General features: G+C 39.1%; 1 protein-coding gene across 2 annotated transcripts in view; it reads right to left on the bottom strand.

The window, feature by feature from the left end:
- tspan9a (tetraspanin 9a) overlaps nt 1–18185 on the bottom strand; it is a 196337-nt gene extending 178152 nt beyond the window's left edge. The window contains exon 1 of one of the 2 annotated variants that reach the window (XM_088924055.1): nt 17926–18185. The gene's annotated coding sequence lies outside the window, so the exon portion shown is untranslated. The remainder of the gene's footprint in view (nt 1–17925) is intronic. The other variant, XM_088924056.1, reaches the window with a different exon arrangement.
- Nucleotides 18186–18596: the final 411 nt, after the last annotated feature.

The following is an 18596-nucleotide window of genomic DNA, read 5'->3' as shown; positions in this document are numbered from 1 at the left end:
GCTGGATTAGAACTAAAAGTGGACTCACCAGTAGTGGAGCCAAGTCCTCTTTAACAATTAACAATTAATCAAAGTTTTGCATAGACCACCCCAATTGTGTGTTGTGTTGGTGTGGGAAGGAGTGTAGTCACTACAAAGCTCCATTTGCAGTGGTTGATGGCGAGCTGACCACACCTTGATCAAGACCTTGTTACCTTTTCTGTGGACTAATCCCCATGTGACAATATAGGACAACACAAGGCTACTCAAGTAACAACTCAATTCTTGTAAAATGAGAAGGAGAATGATGCTGTGGATAATAAGATGAGCTATGCCACATTGAGATGACGTGGCATCCAGAGCTCATGAGAGCAATGAAAAGACACTTATGCCGGCTGTATGAAAGGAATTGGACAGTATCCCATTAAAAAGCACCTGTGAACGGGTACAATGCATGCAGATGCCCAGGTTCCTTTAATAGTGTCCACATTGCTAGGTGCTAAGTTTCTGTAGATGCTCAGTACTGTCTCTTTCGGCAGAAATCCATCAAATTTTATTTAGTTTTAAAAACAAATACAGATACAGAGAAAAATGCCTTAGTGGAAACTGGGCACCTCAGTCGCACATCAGACACAATGTTTAGTGAATAATTATTGCACTATATCAGATGATGGAATGTTAACCATAATTACTTCCTTACTTTTTGAAATCCATGTTGCTCATCTGGTACAGCTCTTTCTGCAAGCTATTTTAGAAGAATGTGGGTAGCATGCTTATCTGTTCATTTGAATTATAAAACAACATCTACTGTATTTTGCCCGTGTTAAATGTGATGCATTGCAAAAAATCAATAAAAACAGTAGTAATGCTAGCCAAATACTGTTGTTTGCTAGGGTCAATACCAATAGTTCTCATAGAGAGGTCAACCAATATTAACTAGCCAGTTGATATCTTTCAAACTTTAGATTAAAATGCTGATTTTTAACCTGCCCCTGGGGTGGCTAAGTCATATTGCCTGACACCAAGGACAATAGCATTTTCATCCAGGACCAATTCATTTTGCCCATCTGACAAGAATTTTTAAAAATATAATTATGAATGCCAAACAACAGAATATTGCTTCTCAAAGAAAATTGCCTACCTAAAGAATTTAATTAGCAATGAATAATTAATGCGTCTATAAACTGCATAAACACTTAAGGAAATTATACTTTTCCCAAGGTATACACTTTAATTCAATGTTCCTTTTACCACTGATATTGCTATTGATCACAAAGTCACATATTGCATTGTAAAGTACAATATGAGTAGTTGTGTGGGGTAGTAAGAGTTAAACACGTTCTACAGTAGCTCAACAAAATAACCATCTCAGCATTTTTTAAAATGTAGGTACAGAAAAAAAAATGAAGACCATCAAAACAACTACCAATTCTGACTTCTTTTGTCCACTGAAAGTTTTGTGTTCGTATTTCACCTTTTTATGTAGCCATTCTAGTATAACATTGTTCATTGCTGAATAACAGCAAAACCTTGTAATGCTGATTGGTGAATTGTGGGGGACAGAGATGGGGCAAGCAGATTCTTAAGAGGGGTAAGTGTATACTGTGCATCAATTCATTGAGAGTTTCTTGCCCCTTCTTTTTAGAAATTTTAAACCCTTGTACAATTCATCTAAAAATAGTGCATCAGTGGAAAGCAGCCATCCAGAAAGTTACTTATCCAGAGCCTATTCCTGAAGCAAAGGGCACAAGTGTCCCCCCACTGGATTTGACTGCAGATCATTTTGAACAGAAGGGAAATTCGGAACAGCCAATCAGATCTAACAAAAGGGAAATTCAGGAAAGCCAATCAGATCTTAAGATGTGGGAGGATACCAATGAGCACAGCTAGGCCATGCAAGCGTGCATCTCCCTTCACCCCAGCATAAATCAGACTGCTGAAAATAGAGAAAATTATGAGGCAAGCTTGAAAAGCAAATTAATCTGGACTTTCTTTCTGTTTAACCTGGGAAATGAAGGAGGGATAACTAACTCTGCTGTATTGCCTCAAGATACAATTAACAAATTAAATGTCTGTAAAACTTCTAAGCAGCTCAGGATTTCAATGGCAGATGCGTTCCTGAAAAAAAAAGCATGTGTGCAAGCTATTTATATAGCTGTGCCTAATTATTTTGTAAACTAACTGTTTGATAATGCTTATCGATTTCATGCAAAATGTAAAGGTTAAGAGTGCTGTTAGTGGTGGGTGGTGAATAGTGAGGAAAATACAGGAGTCACGTTCACATAGAAGCATCTGGTCTGCTCAGTTATTTTCAGTCCTTCTATTGTCAGTAAGCCAGTCAAATGACATTATAAAGCCTCATAAGTAGAATTACATATAGTGTTTTAGAACATTAGCATTGTTTTAGTTATACATTTTATTTATTAAATGTTGAGGTCGATAAATCCACCATTTTTATTTTATAAAATTACTTTTTTCATAAAAAAGTGCAGTTGCACTGATTTTATTCTTTAAATGCTATTGTTCCAGCTTTAGGTGACTGAGAACTGTCGCTTAGATTTTAGATGAAGTTTGTACACTTGGAAGAGTAAACACTTCTAACTTCAAAGGAGAGAGGGTGCTAACTGAGATTTGGGGGTCCCTTAAGCAGAAACAATTGTCAAGTTTACCTTAGTATACCTAGGGAAGTTGTGGATCAATGATTGGCAAGGAGCAGTACTGACACACACGGTATAAGATCACAAGAAGAGCACAGAAAGAAGGAGGAAGAAAGAGACATCCATAGGAGTTGAGACTTGAAGCTTGAGCCAGGGGAGAGCTCCTACTTCCTGATCATCCCAATCAAATCAGACTGGACCTACAGTACCAGTCAAAGGTTTGAGTACACCTCCTTGAATCCAGATTTTTCATGATTATACGTGCTTCAAACTGTATACACTTCTCTATAAACACGTATTTAATTACGTGATATGTGTACTTATAATTTTAAGTAAACTGCATTGAAAGTGTTAATTTATCATTTTCAATAAAATGAACACCAAAAGCAAGCAGTCTGAAACCCAGGTTAGTTAGAAGTCAGAAATGTGTATAACATGGTGTTAGAACAGTAAAAGAAGCTTAAAATTGTCTTTGTTAGATGTTCTCACAGTTAACTAGCATGTTACCTCATTAGGAAGAGGTAACGGGTTTATTCCATGCTGAAAAGAAAAGAAAGGAAACGCAATGCTTCGGCTGTGGAGCCTTCTTCAGGGGTGAGGAAGGCTCCACAGCTGAAACATGTTTCCTTTCTTTTCTTTTCAGCATGGAATAAACCTGTTACCTGTTCCTTTGCAGCCTACGCATGCTGACGCAGCTACCTACTGGAACTACTTCATGTTACCTCATTTACCTTTTGTCACCAAACACTGTTGAAAGGTGAGGGTCCACGATTACTACTGTAGTGCCCGCATGGGGCGCTTAACGACTGCTCTGTCTTCTTTGGCCGTGAGCATGCAAGGCAGGCTGGGAACAGCGCCTGAGGGGTGGGACTTGGGGGAACCGGACTGTATATAAGGGGATGGGGGCTGTGAGGCGGTCTCTTCCCTTCCGTGTCTGTGTTAGTGTAGGTGCAGAGCTATAATCCCTGTCCCTGTGTAACTTTCCCTGGTTCTGGTTAATAAATGTGTTGTTCACGTTGTCCTATGCCTGCTCCATTCCGTACCGAACTCTGCAGTCGTTACACTATAAATATATTGTAGTTAGCATGGGCAAAAGTTTGTAATTCCTGAATGAACATGGCAAAATTTGCTCAGTTAAGCAAGGAAAAGAGAGAGCATGCTATTCTGTGTTTTTAGGGAACTTGGGTTCCCTGGGTAAAAGATACTGCAGTTAGAAATATATTTCCTGCTTAGGGTGCACTTTTATGGATAGGCATATAGGTTCCCATTTATTTTGTGGCATCCAGGGTGCAGAGAGAGAGATTTAACTGCAAGTTGCTTTATATTTAGTTAGAAAGCAGCTCATCTCTTATGTGGCCTCTAAAGAGTTTAATGCTTAGTAGCAATCTGGGGTTTTCTGTGTGACCAGAATGTTAGGCCTCTGAAATGTTTTGTTTGTAAATACTGTACATAAAGTAACTTGTGTGCTGTATGTAGTGTAGTTTGTCTCTTGTGATCATTAATAAATATTTGTTTAACCAAGTGTGCCTGGATTGTTACTGTTCTCACGAAAGCTGTGCCAGAGAACAAAGAATTCACATGCCTCTGATTATACCAGCTGCTTGGGTATATGGGTGGGTACTTGGGTATATGCTTGGGTGCTCGAAATCACAAGTTGGGGGTTATAAAAAATTATTGACTAAACCGCTCAGTCAAATCCTGATTTTCACCATTTTCACAACCCCCCATTTTTAACACTACCTTACTTTATTTTAGGGTTTTATTAACCAAGAAACCCTATTAACATGTTTTACATGTAATACAACAAACATACTAAGGTAAATACTAGGACAAAAACACTTTATAGATTTATTAAGAATGAGACGATGAGAGATGAACATTGGCTGGAAGATCACAGAGCGTTAACAAGAGAACAGAACAGAACAAGAGAAATTATGGAGTGGCATACTGTATATTCTTAAAGCGTGTAAAATCAAAACCACTCAAATTAAAATCATGAACTACCTGTACCTGTACTACCTGTAAAAAAGAACTATCATGCTTCCAGCATGGGAGAAAAGGGGTACAGTAAGAAGCCATGATACACAATCTTGTAAAACCTGATGTCTAAACACAGTGGTTCTGAAACTTTTTAAACCAAGTACCACCCCTGATGAAACCAAAGCATCCAAGTACCACCTTGTAACGTTGCCATAGCCAAAATGTAAATGTAGTGGCTCTCTGAAGGCACCAGTTCTGTAGGGTTTGGGCATTTACTGGGACAATTATTAATTGTAGCAGTAAATCACAGAATTAATTCTTTTGATGGCTTTAGAATCCAACCATGCGACATAACTCAAACAACGCACACACACAGGTACTAATACACGAGGATACATTTATTAATATATAGAATATGCATATAAACCTAACGGATCTTATCGAGAGGGTTATCAGAATACAAAAGGTATATATTCAATCAGTTATGAAGTGTTACACATATCAAGAGGACATACGTTCAGTATATCATTCATTTAGACCGTTTCATAAATGAACTTGGTTATAACTTCTACATTAGATACTCAAAACAAGTACATAACTCTTAGGAATTAAATTGATATCAACTGGTTGGGATAGCAATTGAATTCTCGAGCTGTAATGCATTGAAGTTGAATACTCATCCAATCTTTGGGGATTCAGATCTCCTGCGGGCTCAAAGAAACAGTTGCAGGCTTGTTGCTTTCCAATCCGCGCTCTCTGGCTCCGTGCCAGGCTGTGCTGTGCGGCTTGCGACGGTGCGCTGCTGATGCTCACTGACCGGCTAGTTAGTGTTGGCTTTAACTAGCAAAGTTTGTGCACAGGAGAAAAGATGACTGTGGGTTCCAGCAAGTCAGGAAGAGGACCGGTTCGTTCCTGATGAAGAGCTAGTTCTGAATAGTGATTCAGCTTTCCACAGTTCCGACCTGTTCACGAGGCTTGCTGCTGATGCTAACCTCGGGTGGATCCTCTGGTTACTCTCTGGCAACTTCCGCTCTAGACTCTTAGAACAAAGGAAAGTTCTGGCACTCGGACACACTGGCCGTTCCGTGGTTGTCCGGGCTGAGTCTCAGGATGGTCAGGAGGCGCGCTGCGAGAATGTCCTGCCCTTGGGAGCCTTCTGCTCCTGGGCTGTCCTGCCCTGGAATTCTCCTTTGAATTCCCTTTAGAAAAGTCCACAGAAGTCTCACTGAATCTCCTGAATCCTGTTTTTACCTGGAGGAACTTCAGCTCGTTCATTGGCTGAAAGTTCCATGGGCATCAGAGTCCCACGTGGGTTACTCGGCCCTACCAGTCCCTGATTGGTTGATCAAGGTGAGATATGAGTCACTTACTCCTGACACTTAGGAATGCAGTCCAGATGTCCATCTGGCACTCCCTAGACAGATAGGCGCCAATGGATGACCATTGATCATGATAGCTAGGCTTAGCTAAGTGCATCCCCCTTTGGGAGCTGTCCTAGGAAACCTTATCAGCCTGCATGAATATTTTCTCTGTGGCTGCACCACAGAGATGAACAGAGAAATGGGGCCTCATTTGGGAAGGCTCAGAACACTTAATTCTTCCTTATTAATAAGCCTCGCCGCTACAACCTCAAAGTCATCTTCTCATAGGAACATCAGAAATTCTCAATGATTAACATGAGCGCGCATGCGTGCGTGCACACACTCACATCCACATACCCTGTGGATAATATTAAATGCTGTGTCTGTAGTTTTGGTTTTGCAATTGCATCATACCAGGAAAACCTTAATCTTTTTCTTCTATTTAAAAAAAAATCTGGAATCCCAGATTTGTATAGTTTAATGTATGCATAATCTTTTCTTATAGACTCCTAAATTTCTTTTCAGTTACATTTTCTCATTGCGGTACATCTCTTATTTAAGAGTTATGTATTTAGTATATCTGAAGACAAACAACCTTAAAATCATCACTTACCAAGCTACTTTACTCTTGAAAATATGTTCAAAATACAAGCAACATCACAATTTGGTGGGCTTATTGTGTAGTGGGCTTATTGTGGTACAGTAAGCTCAGAAAGCTTTTGCCACTGGGTAAAAATATTTTGCACCTGGGACACGATGGCATCTATAGTTAACAAGTTGTGCAGAAGGCCAATATAATTATTGATTGTTATCCCTAAATCTGAACTTCTTCAATCAGGACATTGATTTAGACTGCCTAGATTTAAGTGCGACAGAACTATGTCATCTTTCACTCCCATGGCTACTAACCTTAACAAATCAATTACTTGTGCAGATTAATATTTTATTTTTATCATGCATGTTAGGTATCTGTTTCTCTTTCAGACATCCCAGTTGTTTTAACTGTTTTTTACTGCAAGCATTATTTAAATCTTCTGACTTGTTTTCTTATCTTACGCACATATGTTTATTTGTTAATAGATTCACATTGTGATGAATGTATTATGTTTGTCTTTTTCCCTGCCTGAAAAGACACTTTGCCATCTGGGACAATAAAGGAAGTAAGTAATATTTGATGAAATGCTGGTAACTAACAGAGATGACACTTATAACCTACTCACTGAACAATTTCAGAATCAGAATTGCCTTTATTCCTCAAGAACATTTCATTTACAAGGAATCTACATTTAGCAAAAACTTTTTTTTACATCATACACACACACAACTAACAGACATCATTAAGTCAGTGCACATACAGTATAATGAGGAATTCTGGTTGAGCAAAAATATAGCCCTAGGAGAGAAGCTGCTCACATACTGGGTGGTTCTGGTTTTAATAGACTATAATGTCTTCCTGAGGGACATTTATGAAGCAGGTGGTAAACTGGGTGAGAGGGGTCATCAGCAATCTTTCCTTCCAGCTTCTTTGCTCTGAAATGTACAGACCATCAATGGAGGACAGATGACAACCAATGACCCTCTCCACAAAACACTTCTGTTTGCCTTTGCAGTGGACAGATGTGTTGCCAAACCAAACAGCTATAGAGGCAGCAAGAATGTTTTCAATAATGACTCTGTAAAGCTATTAGAATTGGTTGAGGGACACCACAGTTTTTCAGATGGTGTAAAAACAACATTCTCTCCGATTCTTTCTTAGTGATGCAAGTCATATGCATATCCCATTTAAGAACATTAGAGATCATAACTCCCAAAAACTTAAATGACACAACCACATTCACAACTACATCATTGATTACCAGGTAGAAAGGTTTTAAAGAATGCATACAATCTAAAAAATATTTAAACTTGTGAAACAATTATGTTTACTGGCATAATTTAAATTAGATCTCCTTGGTGTTTGCACAGTACAATTTTCATACTTTTGGGGAAAAAAACTCTCCCATATCGCACACTAACCAACATAAAATAGTTTCTTCTAGAGATTTGTGTATTCCACATGTGCTATCTGGCTTACCCGCTAAAATGAAGGACATACAACATGTTATCACTTCATTAAAGGGCTACAGGGAAACAGTACAAGCTCTGCTTACCTCCATCTGTATACCTCCATTACCAACCAGATACAAAGTTACAAGAAGTGAGATTATCCTTTCATACTTAATTTAAGACAACGCTGCAATGCCAAAACACTTAACATTGTACTGACCTGGAAGACTTCATGTAACAAAGAGAAATGACTTGAGTGCCAGCGTGGGGATATTTAACACGTGTAAAAAAACACAGGCACAGAGCACAGAATTAATCACACAACCATGTGTTCTGTTTCTGCCTGAATTGCATACTGATGTGATAATGAGAACGTGAGCAAAAGAGCCGTATTCGTGTCTTGGCTTGAAAAACATTCCTCCAGCTGAAAGTGAATGATACTAACAGACTGCTCAGGCCCCTGTGTGCAGCCTTCCAGCAGCCAGAGCAAGAAGAGGTGAAAGCAGAGCCCACTGTAAATTCATCACCTCGATGCTTATTTTCTACATCTACAGTTCCTCTATTATTCCTGTTCAAACAGCATAATGGAAATGGCCCACTCTTCTCTGCACCTGGGGCTCCAAGCATAGCATGTCTGTTTCTGGCTCAGTCAGCACCAGTTAGTGTAAAGGTTGACGGGAGACAGGTAAGCTAAAAATATCTGGGAAAACAGCCTCAAAATCCATTCTCAAGACAACCTACCCAGTAACACAGTAGCATATTTTGTCTCTGATCAGTGAAAATTCTTTGCGCCAAATGTCTTAAAAGCAAGTGCCATTTTACAAAGCTGTACGTTGAGGGCATTAAAATTTCATTACTGCCAAAGAGAAGAAACCATGACTGGAGCCATAGGACATTCAGCAAACATGTATGGTTCTGACAGTACTTTTATTGTCCACTAAATGGCACATCAGAGACACAAAAGTAATTTGGTGTTTTCATTTCAGTGCCAGTTCCCAAGGCCAGTGTGACAGCAGTATTGAGGAAACCTGCTTGTTACAGAATTGGCACCCAGACGCTAGCAGGCATTCAGTGATGCTGGTGAATGCCATGCGGTACGGGTAGTGTCTGTGACAGGCTAAAAGTGACCTGAAGACAGAGAAGTTCACCTGCAATTATTTATTGACTCCCATCTTTGGTTGAGAGGACTCTGAGCGGCGGGCCGAGATGTGAAAAACATGCAACCGGCAATTACAAATTTGGGTGGAGATCACAACTCAAATGTCAAATTCTAAATAAAAGTGTCTAAATAAAGGAAATACAAATGAAAACTTAGATGGCTCATATCCTTCTTAAAGAGACAAATTAATTCCAAACATAACCTTATAATTATCCTAAAAAGAAACTATTTAAAAAAGGTTTCTTGCCCATGAGTGGTTTATGACCCTGCTAATGTCCTAAATGAATCCCCAGAAATTCAGCCTCCCCCTGTGATAATACCTCCAGCAATAATCAATACCAGGAATTCCTGGTCCTTAAAGTGAAAAAATGAGCTACTTAAAGAATAAGTTCCTCACAAAATACTGTGCTTGATTTATCCACCCCCTGTGACAGCAGGGTTCAACAAGTTGAAAAATACTATTACTCGAAATAAGAAAGGCTTTTAAATTGCTATCTGGCATGTCCTGACATTGTTTAGTATTTCATCACATACCAAAGTCTCTAGACTGAAAACTGGTGTGTTGTAGCTTTCAGCACATGCTGCAGACAGTGCTGTTGCACCCCTGAGGAAGACAGTTGCTCGGGTCCACCCAGCTGTATAAATAGGAATGTACCGTATACTGCTGGGGTTAACCCCTGCGATAAACCGGAGTCCCATCCAGGAGGAAGTTTTGCTGTCTGATCGCTTCACACCTAGAGACACCTAGAGACCAGCATAACCCACTGAAGCTAAGCAGGTGTGAGTCTGGTCAGTACCTGGATGGGAGACCTCCTGGAAAAAACTAAGGTTGCTGCTGGAAGAGGTGTTAGTGGGGCCAGCAGGGGGTGCTCACCCTGCGGTCCATGTGGGTCCTAATGCCCCAGTATAGTGACAGGGACATTAAACTGTAAACAGGCGCCGTCCTTCAGATGAGATGTAAAACCAAGGTCCTGACTCTCTGTGGTCATTAAAAATCCCAGGGCGTTTCTCGAAAAGAGTAGGGGTGTAACCCCGGAGTCCTGGCCAAATTTCCCATTGGCCTCTACCAATCATGGCCTCCTAATAATCCCCATCTAGGAATTGGCTTCATTACTCTGCTCTCCTCCCCACTGATAGCTGATGTGTCGTGAGCGTTCTTGTGCACTATGGCTGCTGTCGCATCATCCAGGTGGATGCTGCACATTGGTGTTGGTGGAGGGGAGACCCCATTTCTTGTAAAGCGCTTTGAGTGGAGTGTCCAGAAAATGGAAAGTGTAAGCAATTATTATTATTATTATTATTATTATAAGCTCTGGCCTGATAAGCTGTTGTGTGTGGCTCAAATGGAATTACCTCACTAACATGAAACAAACTATTTGAAATTTTAAAGGCTTACTATTACTTAATGAACAGTGTACTAATCAAGACTTCCTCAAGTTAAAAGAATAGCAATAGGGATAATATGGTAATACATGTAAAATGTGAAGTTCATTTTGTATGTAGTGAGACAGAAGCCTAAAAATAAGGAGAGAAGAAGAAAATCATGGCCTAAGGTTTTAGAATGCGTGGTTGCACATCAATTACAGGCTCACATGATAACTTGTGATGTTTGAGCCATTTCAGTCCAGGTTTTGCTCAAATCACAGCACTGAGACTGCTCATAAGGGTTGTGAATGATCTTAGTGATCTTAGTGCTGCTTTTGATACAGTAAAAATTCCAGTCTGGTTTCCACCCAGGCCACAACACTGAAACTGCATTAACAACAGTCGTAACTGATACTGTTAGCGACTGACACAGCGAATGCAGAAGTTCTTGTGCTTCCAGATCTTAGTGCTGCCTTTGACACGGTTGACCGCTCTGTTTTGTTACACAGGCTTGAGTTTGTAGTTGGCTTATGTGGAACCGACCTTAAGTGGTTTACTTCATATTTAACTAATCGTTTTCATTATGTTCAAATATCTAATAATTGTACTTCTTCGTCAATGTCACCAGTTCAATTTGGGGTACCACAGGGACCAATATTGTTCTCTCTGTACATGCTGCCGCTAGGTAGGATCATACGAAAACATAATATTAACTTTCATTCATATGCTGATGAGACTCAAATATACATTTCGCTTACACCTAACGACAACTCATCTATTATCACTTTAGTTAATTTCCTTAATGAAGTAAAGACTTGTTTGTGTGAAAACTTTTTGTTACTCAACTGATAAAACTGAGGTTCTGTTGTTTGGAGGCAACAATACTGATAGGACTACTATAACTTCAGCACTTAACTCAGAGGAGTTAAACATTTGTCTCAAATGTAATCTACACATAATCTAGGCATCATATTAGACACAAACCTCTCGTTTAACTCTCATGTTAAAACAGTATCGAAAACATGCTTCCTACAGTTAAGAAATATTGCTAAACTAAGGCAGTTTCTCTCCACTCAAGAAATAGAGAAATTAATACATGCCCTACGATCAGGGATCATCACTCTTTCAACACCTTACAGCGAATTCAGAATGCAGCAGCTAGAATTGTTACTAGGAGCACAAAGAATGACCATATAACCCTTATACTTAGCTCTCTTCATTGAGTCAGGTACAGGGCAGACTTCAAAATCCTTCTACTTACTTATAAGGCTCTCAGAGGTCAGGCACCTGTCTATCTAATGGAACTTATTAATGTAAACAATTCAAGTCACCCGCTTAGATCACAGAATGCAGGTCTTCTTCATATACCATGCATTAATAAAAAAAGTTGGCAGTAAAGCCTTTAGTTACAGGGCCCCCAGCCTATGGAACAGTCTACCACCCCATATTCGGGATGCCGAGTCAATCTCAGTATTCAAATCCAGACTGGAAACCTATTACTTCAGCCTAGCCTACTCACACCTTACATTATAGCGTGCTGCAACCATGGCTGCTGGTGCTGCTGTAAACGCCATTGCGTGTCTCTGTGTTGGCCCACCAGGTAGATACATCTGTTCTGACCAAACTATCCTATTCGCCTCCCCACATGTCCGGATGGCGCCCGGGCTGGGCAGCATCTGAGTTGGATGCTGCATCACTGCCATGGATCCAAGAGGGACATCGTGGATGTAGCTATCGTTTAGGAGGATTTTGCTGGTCTACAGAGATCAGCATGGAGTACTGACATACAGAAGACATGATAGATGGATTAACCCCCAAAGGGTTTGGGCATCCAGTTGACCTTGGACCCCTAGAGGTTTATTTTCTCCTTACTAAGGAGTTTTTGGTTCCTCTCCTCTGTTGTCTTCTGGTCTTTTCTGTTTTGTATTCACAACATGTAGTCACTTGCTTTGTAAAGTGCCTTGGGGAAACCTTGTTGTGAAAGGCGCTATATAAAAATAAATTGAATGAATACAGTATATCAATTAGTGTTGCTCAATCACTTGCAAACATTTTTGTCTGTCAATGGTACTGTCTTTAACTGGTTCTGCTGCTTTCTGACTGGCAGGCAGCATTCTGTCTTCCTTGGTCCTCATAAATCTCTCATGGCCCCAGTTAATCCCAATATGCCACAGGGTTTAGTCTTGGGCCCTTTGCTTTTTTAATTATTTATATGCTTCCTCTCTGTCAAACTATATGCAAACATGGTCTTCAGTTTCATTGTGATGCTAATAACACTCAGATTTACATTAAAACATCTTCCCCCTCTGGTCTCCCCTCTCTGTCACTTACCTCTGGTTTTGTGTGACATCAGACTCTGGTTGACATCAAATACCCTGAAGTTAAATAGTGGCAAAAAAGACATTACTGTTGGGTAGCAAATCTCAGCCAGAAAAGCTCAAGGGCTTCAGGGTAATGATGGATGGTTTCCCCATTCACATATCAGCCATAGCCAGGAAAATGGGAGTCACATTTGATTCTCTCCTGTCTTTTGAGCCTTGTGTGAAAAATCTGTATTGCCCAAGTAAGGCAATCCCATATTCCATGCTAAGTGCCTGATTCATGTATTTTCAACAGCAAGGCATGATTTCTCCTACTCTTTACTCTATGGGTTCCCTAACTCTCTTCTCGCCCAAATCTCTGCAGCTAGGCTACTAATCCACACCACACCTTGGCAGCATATCACTCCTAGGCCTGAATCTCTACATTGGTTGCCTATAATGTCACATATTCAATATAAGATCTTGTTAATGACTTTCAAGGCTCTAAACAGTCTGGCTCCATCACACATCTTTGAAGTGCTCTATGTTTATATCCCCCTCCTGTAGGCTCCTCTCAGTTGAGGCTCGTGCTCTGCTCACTGAGGAATAAATCATGGACCTTTACTGACTTTTTACTAGGACTAAATCAGTGCCTTTTCTGTCACTGCTACAGCGTTAATGAATGACCTTCCTCAGACTCTTCCGAGAGACAAATTCTTTAACTCTCTTCAAATCCAAACTTAAAACGTTTTACCAAGGTCTATGTCTGATTGCCATACATTCTATCTATATAAAAATGCATGCTCTTGTTTTTCTTGTCTTTTTCTGTATCACTATTTACAGCTTCCTTGAGTTTGGAAAGGCACTTTCATTTATAAAGTTTATAATAACTTGCCCCTGCTATACACAAAAAAACTCAATAATGCAATTTTTAAAGCTGTTTGTGAGGAGTGGCAATTTCAATTAATGTTTTATCTATAATGAGAAGTGTTTAAACTTAGCCCACAGAACGTATGTATCCTTCCGCGCTTATATATGCAGATAGATAAAAGTCTGATGTAACACGGTATTATGCCAGAGAAATTAGTGTACTTAATAAACAGATTCTCATAACAAGTACACTGCCAAATAACTATGCCTACCCATCACAATTAATTAAAAAAAAATCTGACCACCTACAACAAACTGCTTATAGCATCATTACATTTTATTTTTAAAAGCTAGACTTTCCTAAATGTCCCTAAATGTACTGTATGCTGCAGGCCTGCCTAGCTTCACACCCAGAAAGGAAGTTGTGGTGATATCTCCAGAAAACACAGGAAAAACCCTGAACAGACACTCAGCCCCCATCCTATTTGTACGGACTGATTGGTACAGACAGTGTCTCTCTCCTTTCAAACAAAGGGGTAAAATCAATACGTTATGATAGCACATAGCCCGACTATTGTTGCAGAGCAGCATGATACTGGTTTGTGTATTGTCCTCAGTTCCCTGTGAAAGGGAACATTCATGAAGCAGCAGATAGAGGGCTGTGGATTGATGAACTGAGCCTGCACTGGAAGGTCAGCGCTCAATTTAACTCTGAAGGTCAACAGCTGTTCACCATTGAAATTTCTTTGGATTTCCTTCTGTGTAAATGTTTTTGGTAATATAATAAAATCCATCAAATAAACTAAGAGAAAATCAGAACCAGTTTATTTTTTTTAAACAAAACTATCCTTAAGATGTAATGCTCCATGGTTAACCCATGTTTTACTTGACAACCTAAAAACAATGACAATACAAATACCGTCTCGATTTATCTTTCCCCATTTAAGTACTTTACTTTTTTAGCTATGGGGATTAACATTAAGTATAAAAATGTTAAGAGCTACGCAGACTTGAAAAGCAATTACAAATGTGGTACATACTGTTTTAAGGCTGCATTCATCCCTATTCATCAAGGCAAGAAACTGTAATCACAATTGTGTCATTTAACATGCCTTTCAATAATTACGTGTTCGTGATTTGCTCAGCCGTTGAAGATCTTGAAATGGCTGAGAAGATCCTGAACAGGTGAACGTGACTAAGCTTGAGAGATGGTCATTTTGGGGGACAGGAGACAGCAGGTCTCACCTCAATGATCAATGATGAGCATGATCTTAAAACTACCAGAAAATGTTGTAGAAATGCACTGGGACCTACTTATGGAGCTTAGGTAATAGTGTCAGATATTAGTTCAGATAAGGGGGTTGTGCTTAAGTGACTATTTTCCCTCTGAGAGTCACGGTAATTGACCACCTCCTAGAAGCTTAGCACAGGAATAAAAGAAAAGTTATCTTTCGGCCATTTTTTTGGCTGCCCATAGGCCTCAAAGTGCCTGTCAACACGGACAGGCAAGGGAGAGGGGGGTTGTGCAAAGGTGAAGACAAAAATCTTCACGCTTATCCGCCATGAGCTGTGCATTTAAAATAGCTCAATTGGAAAGAACATAATTAATGGCTCAGTTATATGTTTCTTAAAAGAAAATACAATACTAGAAATTTAATTTAAGTCTCAATTTAAAAGGGAAACTCTTTCCATATATTAGTTGCCACTAGAACTTTTTTTAACATCCTGAAATAAGGATTTTGCTATTAATTACTTAAAAATGACTGAAAAGCCAAGTTGGCAGAGTCTCACCCCTCATCCCCATCAATCAAGTACAGACTGTCATACAAGATAAACTACTCCCTAAACATCTGGCTAAGACCAGTCACATGTGGAACCTGGCCATGAGGTCCTGACTACATTGAAGTCAGTCAAGATCCAGATCTTCCTGCACTGTTCAATCCATTGTATGAGCACAGTTCTGCAGTTAAACAATCTGAGATTTGCTTAGAAACATCAATGAAGATTAAGGTTGAATATTTTGAAAATAACAGTAATTACCTCATTAATAATTTATCCTTTTTTCAGAGCATGATAAAATTAATCTCAGACCAGCTTTAACTGTCCTGCAACAAAATGCACCAGAGAACAGTACTGCCTGTTTAATATAGAATATTGTCCAAACTATTTAGCTTTATTAAGATGAAGTCATCAGTAAAAAAAAAACCCAGAGGTTTCACTTGTAATTGTAAAGTGCATGACTGAATATAGTTTGCTTAAGATTTGGCAGTACTGCAAATGGTTTTTACACAACAGTGTATAAATATAAATAACTGAAATCTTAAATCAGAGAACAATCATCACAGTTCAGTCTTAGTCCAGATCCAAAAAGTCAAGGATGACTCATTCTGAAAGAACAGGACTAAAAGCGAACCACTTTGTGTCAATGTCTACTAATTTCCACGGGCAATGTTGCAATTTGTTTTATTTTTCTAGTGATTGCTTGCATCATTAAAAAATGAAGAGCTGTGATACACCACACTGAACCTTTGGCACATTGTCCTGTGACACTACAGTAGCTTCTGCTCAGCTGTTGCATCTCAAAGTGATCGAGGCATTTGAGCTTCAATTCTTTACATTCCTCCCTGCTCTGCTTTAGCTTGGGAAAGGCCCCAGAAATTCCTTTAACAGTGACATCCGTGCTACTTTATTTTGCTTCTCCATTGCCGAGTAATATTCAAAACATTTACTTTTCAGCAAATGTCACTTCTTACACAGACAGCTGAGTGCCTATAAATGGATACTAATGCTTGAAGTCCGTTCACATTGTATTCTTATTTTGTTTCCCTTGCTTCATTCATAACAGTTACAAATCTAATTGCTTGATGTTTAACATTATGTAATGACATGACTGGAATTTTCAGGTGCTTTGGTATTAAGACATGAGGTGGATGGAGTTGTACGCAAACTCACATTTATTTAATACTGTGTTTTAAGTAGCTCTGTAGAAATGTTTAATTACAAAAACACTGGCTTAAGTTGTTTACAGAAATATACTTTTAAACAATTTTTTAAAACAGAAAATCGATGAAGAATATACTGTAGACTATTGCAGAAATGCAGTGTCTCTGCTTCAATGGCTTGTTTTGTTTAACACTTCTCAACTCTGGCCCCGGGATGTATTAAGATTTTTTGCTGTAATCCAGTTCTTAATCATGCGGTAATTGATTTTAGTTTATTGCTGGAGATTTTAACTGGCATAACCTTGTACCAAACGTACAAAGGCATTTCAAAACTGCACTCACTGAGGTGTGTTGCCTGAAATTGAACCAAATGGACATCTGCATAATGAAAAAAGCTCATTATGGGAGTGTCTGATACATACTCACTTGTGTCAGTTCAACATAAATTGTTCACCTCTAAAGACATTTTCAATCAGAAATTATGATACAGAAGGTGAGAAGAGGCTCCTTGAAACCGTATCCTTGAAGTAAGGCATTTTTGAAACACTGAGTGCAAAAATAATTGTTATGTAAAGTCTAAACATGAAAATACTGTGCTGTATATCAATACATTTTATCAACCAGCACAGGAGATTTAGAGCTCAGCTGGAATGAAAACCATCAGAAAGTGGTCTCCGCCATACCGCGGTTGGACACAACTGATTTAAAGCCCCATCACTTCATTAAAATGAAAGAAGCTACTATTCTCTTAAACGCACCGATCTTTGTTCTTTACCAAGATTTGATCAAAATAAAAACCAGGAAGAAAGAACAGAAAAACGATAGCAATTACTTCAGTTTTTTTTCGCGAAATCTCCAAATTTAAAAACTAATTTTTGAAAACGTACGCTACTTACAAATATTTACAGTACATGCTCAACAGCAGTAGGTTTATAAACACCGTTATGGAAACAATGTCGCATCGCGCAATGTTATAAATGCTACATGTGTTCAAAACACTGCTGTGGTACGCCGTAAACTTTGTTATTGTTAATAACACCTTGGCTAACCATTCCAGACTATAGGTTTTCGGTAGTTTAATTTATCCATGAACAGAAGCAGAAAGGTTTAAAGAGATCAAACGCAAGCAGTCAACTGCGACTCACTGAAACAGGACTACTGCTAACTTTTGTACAGAACATTACAAAAATAATAGTATAATACGCTATCAGTAGTATTCATGTAAAATATTATTTCCAGTAAAAAACCTTAAAAGCGAGAACGTACCTTTTAAAGTGTGCACACGCTATTCCCAGCCAAGGCCAGAACTAAGCTTCTCAACTTCTGAGCCAACTTCTGCAGCTGAGCCGCTCGACCAAGAATCTCCTTCAGTTTACCTCGGCCTCTAAAGAGTTTCACTTTACTGATTGCTTTGTTAGTTACGTATTTCCGAAAGGCACACGCTTCATAGGAAACACTAAAATCTGGTACTTCTGTACTTTAGAGCCCGTTATAGTTACCACTACTTGTTGAATAACTCATCCCACGGATTTTTTCTTTCCACTGGAAGCGGAAATGAAGTACCATAAGAAAAGAGACATACTGACTCCTAGGGGCGTTACAGTCCTGTTTTTCATAGCTGTCGTGACAATTAATGTTTCAAACTGATTTTAATATACCAAAATAAGTACACGCCAGCGCCAAAGGGCATTAATATTTATTGTTTGTTTGTTTATACCTGAATAACACTAATATAGTACAATATATGATAATTAAAATATAAAGGCCGTTTTGATGTCTTTCAGTTTCATTCGGGTGTCACTATTCCATAGGAGGTACTGTACAGTATTTATGTGGTCCAGCTACAAAATGTCTCGAACCTGCCTTTCACAACTCAGGAATGAAGACCAATACCAATGCAACTTTAGAATTATGTAGCTATTCTCTTGATTTGAAAT

The sequence above is a fragment of the Atractosteus spatula genome, chromosome 8 (genome assembly GCF_055471065.1).
Source record: "Atractosteus spatula isolate fAtrSpa1 chromosome 8, fAtrSpa1.hap1, whole genome shotgun sequence".
Lineage (NCBI taxonomy): Eukaryota > Metazoa > Chordata > Actinopteri > Semionotiformes > Lepisosteidae > Atractosteus > Atractosteus spatula.
This window is presented reverse-complemented; position numbering and strand designations above follow the sequence as displayed.